Source organism: Gadus macrocephalus, chromosome 8 (genome assembly GCF_031168955.1).
Source record: "Gadus macrocephalus chromosome 8, ASM3116895v1".
NCBI classification, from domain to species: Eukaryota; Metazoa; Chordata; class Actinopteri; order Gadiformes; family Gadidae; genus Gadus; species Gadus macrocephalus.
The window spans coordinates 12,472,470-12,481,588 of record NC_082389.1 but is presented as its reverse complement, the minus strand read 5'-3'; positions in this window follow the sequence as shown (position 1 = coordinate 12,481,588).

Genomic DNA, 9,119 nt, shown 5'->3' with positions numbered 1-9,119 from the left:
ACATCCTGAGAAATTGAGGTTAAGAGGGGGATATCCGGGGGTTATCTGGCATCGGGTGCGAGCCGTGCTGGGGGGGCCGCTGGGGCTGGAGGGGCTGGAGGGGCTTGGGGAGATGGATGGTTCCTAGCCGCCCGCGGGTGCTGTAGTCATATTCCTATGGTAATTCCTCCCCCTATTGTCTGGCTTCCTTAATCTGGTGTGTTTACACGCGGCCCTGTGTGCGTGTGTGTGTGTGTGTGTGTGTGTGTGTGCTTGTTTGTGTCTATGTATGTGTGTTTGGGTGCATGTAGGTGTGTGTGCCTGCCTCTGTGTGTGTGTGTGTGTGTGTGTGTGTGTGTGTGTGTGTGTGTGTGTGTGTGTGTGTGTGTGTGTGTGTGTGTGTGTGTGTGTGTGTGTGTGTGTGTGTGTGTGTGTGTGTGTTGAAACAGGGTGCAACATCACTTTATCATCTCCACAGATGATATGTGGGCCGGGTTGTGCGTGGCGAGAGTAGGTGCTCTCTACACAACAGGGTGCACATGTGTGCGCTTGAGTCTCTTTGTCTGTGCGTGTGTGTCTGTATGTGTGTGTGTGAGAGAACGGGAGCTCACGTGTGTGAAATAATAGAAAAGGCTATGAGCAGTGACAGTGAGATAATGTCTATTTCGTGTGGTGGTGGTGGTGGTGAATGGGAGGGGGGGTGGTGATAACTTTATATGTGATTATCCCAGAGGTGGGGTCTCCAATGGGAGTGAGATCGGCTCCATTCATGGGGAGAGCAAAGCCTAAATTGAGGGTTAGTGATCTGCAGTGACAGGCCCGCTCTCGTGGTTTTATGCAGAGCCCCAAGACAAGCATCTTAAACCAGCCACAGATATACATATGTATCCCAATCTGCCGGATAAAGGGACTTTTATTTTGAATTCCCTTTTTGGCACACTTGCAAATCCTCCTTTTCAAACGTCTAGATCTGACGTATTGCGTATTTATGCTTTTGTAAAAATCCACCATAATATCTTAAGAATGGCACAAATGAGGGAAAACACAGGGAAATAAAATAATATATGTTTTATGGGATTTCTAACATTTGAGGGTGGGGGTCTGGCCTGTCTTTTTTCTCTTAAAATCATTTAAGAAAAAAAAAAAGAGTAAATGCAGCATGTAGGGAAGCACAAACATAAATTCTATCCTAAGGTAACCCACACATACACACATACACTCACATTTGCGCGCACACACACACAAACACACAGCCGCCGCTTAAATCTCACATTCGATCTCACGTCCCAGACACACAAGGGCCCCCCGGTGGCCCACTCTTGTTCACAAGCAGCGTTAAGTTGACTTTACATAAACGTATCGAGGAATAAAAGTTATGCCTGAATAAATCCCCCCCCCCCCCCCCCCCCCACCACACACACACACAGACTGATACACACACCCCTGCATCTTGCGATGACAGCGGAAATGTGCTGTGTTTTGATCAATCTCCTTCAAGCCGTCTTTCAGGAGATTCAGGAGAACATTGTGGATGGTGGCCGCATTGCCAAGGAAGCCAGCGGTGCAGTAAAATCTGTCGGTGCGCGATCTATACATGTAAATCATCAATCCATACACACGGATGCAGAACTCACATAATAAATGGCTTACCTATATACTGGCTGGATCCATATATCCAGTACATGGTCGGTCGATACTAATGAATCCAAGGCCGGTGGATAGACAACCAGACGTCCCCTTAGAGAGAGGGAGAGGGAGAGGGAGAGAGAGAGAGAGAGAGAGAGAGAGAGAGAGAGAGAGAGAGAGAGAGAGAGAGAGAGAGAGAGAGAGAGAGACAGGGAGACAGAAAGACAGACCCAGAGGAGACATAAATAGGGGGACAGACAGAAAGCGAGAGGGAGAGACAGAAATAGAGTCAGACGGACAGACATTGAGAGCAAAAGAGAATCAGATAGAGAGAGTGGATGGCTGAGAGAGAGTGACAGGGAAACAGACATGTAAGCAACGAGTTGTGAAGAGATAGATTGGGAGAGGAAGATAGAGAAGGAGGAGGGATATGTGATGGAACCATGATATATCACTGAGGAAGATAGGCTTAAAGATGGACAGTTCAAGAAAAGGAGGGGGGAAAGCAGCTTAAACCCAGGTTATTTCTGTATTTTCTGGGGGACCACACGGATATTAGAGCTATTTACCGGCCTTGAGAATCAGAGTGAGACAGAGTACGATCGAAAGATCAGAGGGAAAGAGTGGTAGAGAGAGAGAGAGTTTAGGAAAGTATTAAAAATGCGCTGGCAAGGCCGGGGCTGGAGAAACCGACCACAGCCAGATGAAGTTGGTCCGCAGTGTGGTTGTATTTTGCTAGCATGAACAAGCTCAGCGCTGACCACCCATACACTATCTGTGTCCCCACCGCACCTGCACTACGCAATTCCCTCTCCTAACATCCTCCCATCCCCCCCCCTCCCCCATACACACACACGCCTGGCCTCATCTGGCTAATCAATACGCGTATTAATCATCCGAAATATCCACGCGACAAACCAATTATTAATCTGTACCGTCACGCCGCGTGCCACTAATGAATTTAGCGCGGGCGCCTTGGACCAGACCGTTCATTAACTGCTGATGGCGGCTGTAATGGCCGCTCAAAGTCACCGGAGTCTTCCAACGGTATCGATGGCCATGGTGAGGGGGCTCACAACACATACGTACAAGGAACAGACATACCAATTACCATATCAGTGTGGGGCCCCGATTGCTGGCTCGTTTTGCACACACGCGAAGGTTGTTATGTTGTATGGAAATATCCACTGGTATCTACGAAGCAGACACATGATGGGACCACCACATATGTAACACACACACACACACACACACACACACACACACACACACACACACACACACACACACACACACACACATTTGCATGACCAAACCAAAGTGGGGACCAGACCCTGTTCTTGCTTGCTGTGGCCTAGGTCAGCCTCCTTATGCAGCCTCCTTCAGATCAGTAACTTTCACCCAGAGAGAGAGACTTACAGAGAGAGAGAGAGAGAGAGAGAGAGAGAGAGAGAGAGAGAGAGAGAGAGAGAGAGAGAGAGAGAGAGAGAGAGAGAGAGAGACAGACAGACCCAAGTTGAAGGATCTTGCAGCTTTTATTATTTATTATTAGCTTTCCATATTTTTATTAGAATGAGGAGAGTGAAAGAAACACATAGATCTAGATAGATCACTCTCATTAATAAATGCAGTATTTCTGCCACTAGAGGGAGTCATACATTTTCCTCCCCTCACCTCTTGTCCTTTTTTTTCTCCACCCATTCTCCTCTATCACCTCCATATCTCATCCCTCCTTCCCATCCCCATCTCTTCTCCAATCTCCCACGCTCCCCTTACCTCTCCTCCTCCTCCTCCCTCCTCCTCCGCCTCCCTTTATCGACATGTCTGCTCCTCGCTCCACTAAGTGTGTAATCAACAGCATCAGAGGAGCCCAGATCCAGGAATCATTCACTACATAGCCGACAGCCCTGCTATGCGCTAACAGACCTGCTACATGCTAACACCAGAGAATAGTAGTACCTGCTGTTTTATGTATGTGTGGCAGGGTTGTGTCCCTGGAGTGCAACACCTGAGGTTAGCATGTAGGCTGTAGCCTACATGCTAAGTCCAAGGGCATCTTGTCAAATGACTTGTGAGTTGTTTTAGCACTTTTTCTGAATTACTTTGTGTGGTGCACTATTTTCGATATGCATTTGACTACTGCTAATTAATAAATAAAACATTTACTAATCTTGGGTTCTTATTCCCCTATAGTTGCTCTTTTTAGTTTTAGTTTTTTTTAAACTTGCTCATGCAGTACTTTTTGTAGTTACTCTAATTTTCATTGCATAATTTTATTGTTAGCAGCCACACTTTAAGTGTCTTACAAATGACTGATTATAAATGTATATATATAAATGTACATATATATTTAGGTGACTTTCACAGTAGATATATTATAAAATATGTGATACATATTTTTGAAATTCCAAATTCTCTCTTTCTGTGACTTTTCCCACTCTCTTTTCCTTTTCCAACTGTCGACCCCAAAAAGAAAAATGTTAATTTGCATACAAATGAACATCTTAACTGGTTGAATGACATAATTGACTCGCAGTTTTTGTGCTCGCTGGTCACTTTGCACTGGACAGGCGGAGTGCAAAAAATGAGCAGTGGCACGCAAACACACACACACAGACACACACACACACACACAGTTACAAACCAAAGACACACACACACTTACAAAACCGCGCATATAATTACACACACACACACACACACACACACACACTCTGTCTCTTTTGCACACCATAGCACAAAAACACACCCACACACACTTAAACAAACCGCAACACACATACCGACACGCACACACTCGCTGAAACACACACGCACGAGGGGGAGAACATGGCTGCTATTTTGCATATTAATGAGAGTCATTAGTGGCGGTTGGCGAGGGCTGACAAGGGGACTTATTTATGTCCTGGCCCTGGTTCTGCTTGACTGGGGGTGGGGGGGGAGGTGGTCCGTCCACTTCACCCAGCACAGCTAATTGTTTCTGAGCATGTTGTCCGGCCCATCATCATCACCGTGATGGGGAATTAGGCCCCACTTCCTAAGAGCCAACTTGGCCGTTGCCGACGCAGAGCGCGGCCTATTATGATGACGGCCGCTAAGCTTTCAACTCGCGATGCACCGAGGGCACCAGGCTTTTAACTTTTGCCCGTTGACGGCGACGCTGCTTGCAGGGCAAGTAGTTGCTTCCAGGTAGCACCCAATCCTCGCTAGCACCCACTTCTTGCTAGGATCTACTCCTCGCTAGCACCCACTACTTGCTAGCACATACTCCTTGCTAGCACCTACTCCTAGCTAGCACCTACTCCTAGCTAGCAATACTCCTTGCTAGCATCCATTCCTTGCTAACACCCAATTGTAGCTTGCACACACTGCGAGCTAGCAACGCCAAACCACTGAAGGCGCTAATGTATAGTAACATAAATATACAAATAATATGAAAATATATGTATTATATGACCAGCAGTGGCATGGCGATCATATTAACATTGTATAGTGTTACTACAAGGAGCATTGGTTGTTGACACTCCCCTTTTCTTCAAATAACAAGGTAATTTGGTTCTCTCTGAGGAAATTTTGGTCACAATGGTTTTTACAATTCATTCTTTCAAAGTTAACTCAACGTAATTTAAAGAGTCTCATGAATCAGCACATTTTAAAATCATCCTAAATAAATATTTCAGATGGGTCCCATTAAGGTTTGCCTGGTTCTGTCTATTTAGCTTGGATAAAATTGGCCTGTATTCACAAAGTGAGGTCATTAAATAATAATGTGATATATATATTCTGGCTTAATATGGAGCTTTACAATGGGGCTCTGTACAAGTGGGACCCACAGATATGATCCAGTTGTTTGAGTGTGTGTGTGTGTGTGTGTGTGTGTGTGTGTGTGTGTGTGTGTGTGTGTGTGTGTGTGTGTGTGTGTGTGTGTGTGTGTGTTTGTGTGTGTGACATTATGACTGCAACTACATGGTCCTCATAATGTGGCATTGCTAGTGTGTGTATGTTTTTTGCTGTGTTGTGAGTTTGTGAGTCGAGCTTGAAGGTCCTTATGTGTTGTTAGAGAGTGCGTGTTGTGTTGTGCCACTTTGACTGAAGCAATGTGGTCCTCATATTGTGTTGCTAGAGAGTGCGTTTTGTGTCACCTTGACTGCACAAGGTGATCCACATATTACATTGTTAGAAAATGCTAGTCTGCGTGCTACGTCTCTGACTGGGGTGGTCCCCATAATGCATTGTTAGAGTGTGTGTGTGTTGCGTCTATGACTGCAGCGAGGTGGTCCCCATATTGCATTGTTAGAGTGTGTGTGTGTGTGTGTGTGTGTGTGTTGCGTCTCTACGACCGCAGCGAGGGGGTCCTCGCATGACATTTGACAGCAGCAAAGCAGTGGCTGAGGAGGTCAAACCCTAATTTGTAATCGGATGCAGTCCATGACTTCGCTGACACACACATACACAGAGGAAGATATATATTTGTGGATGCGATGTTCTCGGGTCTAATTATAGTGGCATATGTGTACCTAGTGATCTCTCTCTCTCTCTCTCTCTCTCTCTCTCTCTCTCTCTCTCTCTCTCTCTCTCTCTCTCTCTCTCTCTCTCTCTCTCTCTCTCTCTCTCTCTCTCTCTCTCTCTCTCTCTCTCTCTCTCTCTCTCTCTCTCTCTCGACGATAAGTGCAACCTGGACGAGTTGGGGTACAGAAAGGTATTAGTATATTCACACACACAGAAAGGACAATAACCCTTCAGAAACGCACACACACAAAGCCTTCGCTAGCTTACACACACACACACGCCCTACCATACACACAGAAACATACGAGACCCCCACCCACCCCACAAAAACACACCATTCCTTTTACCCTGCCATAGACACACACACACACACGCACATACTCATGCATAAGAGCACTCACTAGCTTACGCACACACACACACACACAAATACACACACACACACACGCACACACAGGGGGGGGGGGGGGCATGTGGTAGTTATGTGCGGGCAGCTTCATTGTAAACAGGGGGGTGTCAGACCCCTCCCTGAGCTTGTTAACATCATCTCCATCACACAGAGGCCTCCGTCAGCCCCACACCACGGCCTGCTGCAGCCACCATTAACCATGACACACACATACAGGCACATGCACCAGACACACACACACACACACACACACAAACACAAAGACAATCACACACAAACACCAACTATCACACACGCATATAAACACACTAACATACACACTTAAGAAGACTAATGCATGAGCACACTAACACACACACATGCAGATACACTACACATACTTATTGTAATTCACACACTATCACATTATTGTTCAGGGACACACACACACTCTCTCTTATGCTGCATCCTCCAGTGTGCACTTACTCACACTAACAAATATGCCCACATATACAAGCACTTGTTTCCTGAATAGCCTAATGAACACATAGACACAGGCAATGGATTCAGAACACACACAGACACCGACTCTACAGTACACCCTTGCTGCGCTGCACGCAATCAGCATTATCCATGGGAGATTCTTAATGGGTACCTCATAAAATATACGTCAAAAACCCTCCACAGGGTAGTCTCACACACACACACACACACACACACTGCAAACTACCAACAGTGCGAAGGGGTAGCGGATCTTCGTATGCTCACTCAGAATGCTTGTTAACGGAAAGCAGAAGATATACAGCGCTACTTCGCTTTGTACTTTATGATTCACACGTGTGTGTGTATGATCACGGCTAATGCTCTGGTGAGGCGACATGTGTAATGTAAAGGTAGTTAGTGAGCCCACACGTAAATATATCTGTCTCAAGGTTATCACCGCCCGGGAAGTTTAAAGGTTTGTTTTCTACAGCACGATGATGAAATTATTTTCAAATGGTATGAAATTCTATTAGCACGGTTTTAAACAAGACAGCATTTCTTCCTGCTTTTGGCAGCTTTGTTTTATCAACAAGGTGGGTCAGGATAGTAAAATGACGTTGGATCGATCGGTAAAGCCTTTGATCAAACAGGAAAAGCCTTTGCCGCGCTCTGTGACCTTCACAGCATCCAGCGTCTAAAAAACAAACATCAACTGACAAATCAACACACCGCCCACCCTGTTCAAAACTACAACACTACAGTCGAAGATGCTATCGGATAATACTGATTCCAATGCATCACACGTGTACCGTATGTGAAACACGTGTGTGTGTGTGTGTGTGTGTGTAAGAGAACAAAAGAACCAAGTGTCACCCTTGTTTGATATGCTGCCCTATGTGCTAGCGGCCACGGAGGTCACAAAAGGCTAACTGCTAACAATGTTAGCCTCCATACCGCCACCACCACTCTCACTCCACCCCAACCCCCCCACTACACTCAACTTAACCTCACCCTTTCCCACGGGCGCCAATAACACACACGCACGCTCAAACACAGATTCCCCTTTCGAAACTGTTGACCGCTCGCGGACCTCCCTGACTGAGCTAAGCTAGCTACTGGCCGAGGTAACCATAATGGCGGCCAGACGATAGGCTCCAACTGTCAAGGCGTTTGACCTTTACCCAGCGCCTAATCAGATTGTGTCCCTCTTTATGAAATGAGACGCGAAAGGTCAGCCGGCTGTTTAACATGGCGCTAGTGCCCACAGCTATGGAATCCGCCCTGACACTAAATTACCTTTATTATGTTTGCTCCGTGTGATTCTGGGTCCATACCTCTCTCTACCTCAGCCCCCGTAGGCCAGAACCATGGAGATACAGGACACATACAGGGTATTTTCTCAACTCTGTATAGTGGTGAGAGAATGGGATATATTCTAAATCACTACTCAGTGAGACACAAAGGTAGGCCGATACCGATTTGTCCCAATTGCTGATTTGACAATAAATTCCAACATTGCTGAATTTTTCTCAAAACATTGAATTTTAAAAACATGACAAACGTAGGAAAAAGTCAATTGTAATCGCAGAGATTCATTTTATTGTCATGCTAGTCCGACGACACTGTCCCTCATGTTGCCCTGGTAATACCCGTTTTTCATATCTCCCCAGTAAAGGATGCTACACGTTTCCGTACCAGCGCATAAAGGGTTGAATAATGGGCCTGATGATGGTGCAGCCAACAAGTCACTCAAGCCAAAGTCCCAGTTTTTAATAAATAAAATGGAAGTTATCGCCACTAAACTGGCATCGCTTAAATGGATAGATTTTCTTTTATTCAAATGTTGCATTACAGGGGGGGGGAATCACTAAATTCCACAATTCCGAATCCATTCTAATCCACTTTTCTTAATCTACTTTCAAACCAAGAGGATAATTTATCAAATGCATAGTATCGATCACCTAACTATAGCCCTTGAGCACTGTGCCCTTTCCTCACAATTGATTGTAGTTGATTGTCATTTGTTGTAGTTGATCATAGTTTATTGCAGTTCATCATGACTGCCGACTCCAGGCCACTGAGCACCAAATACTGGAGCTGGAACGACGAAAAAACCTTGAAAACAATAAATTCC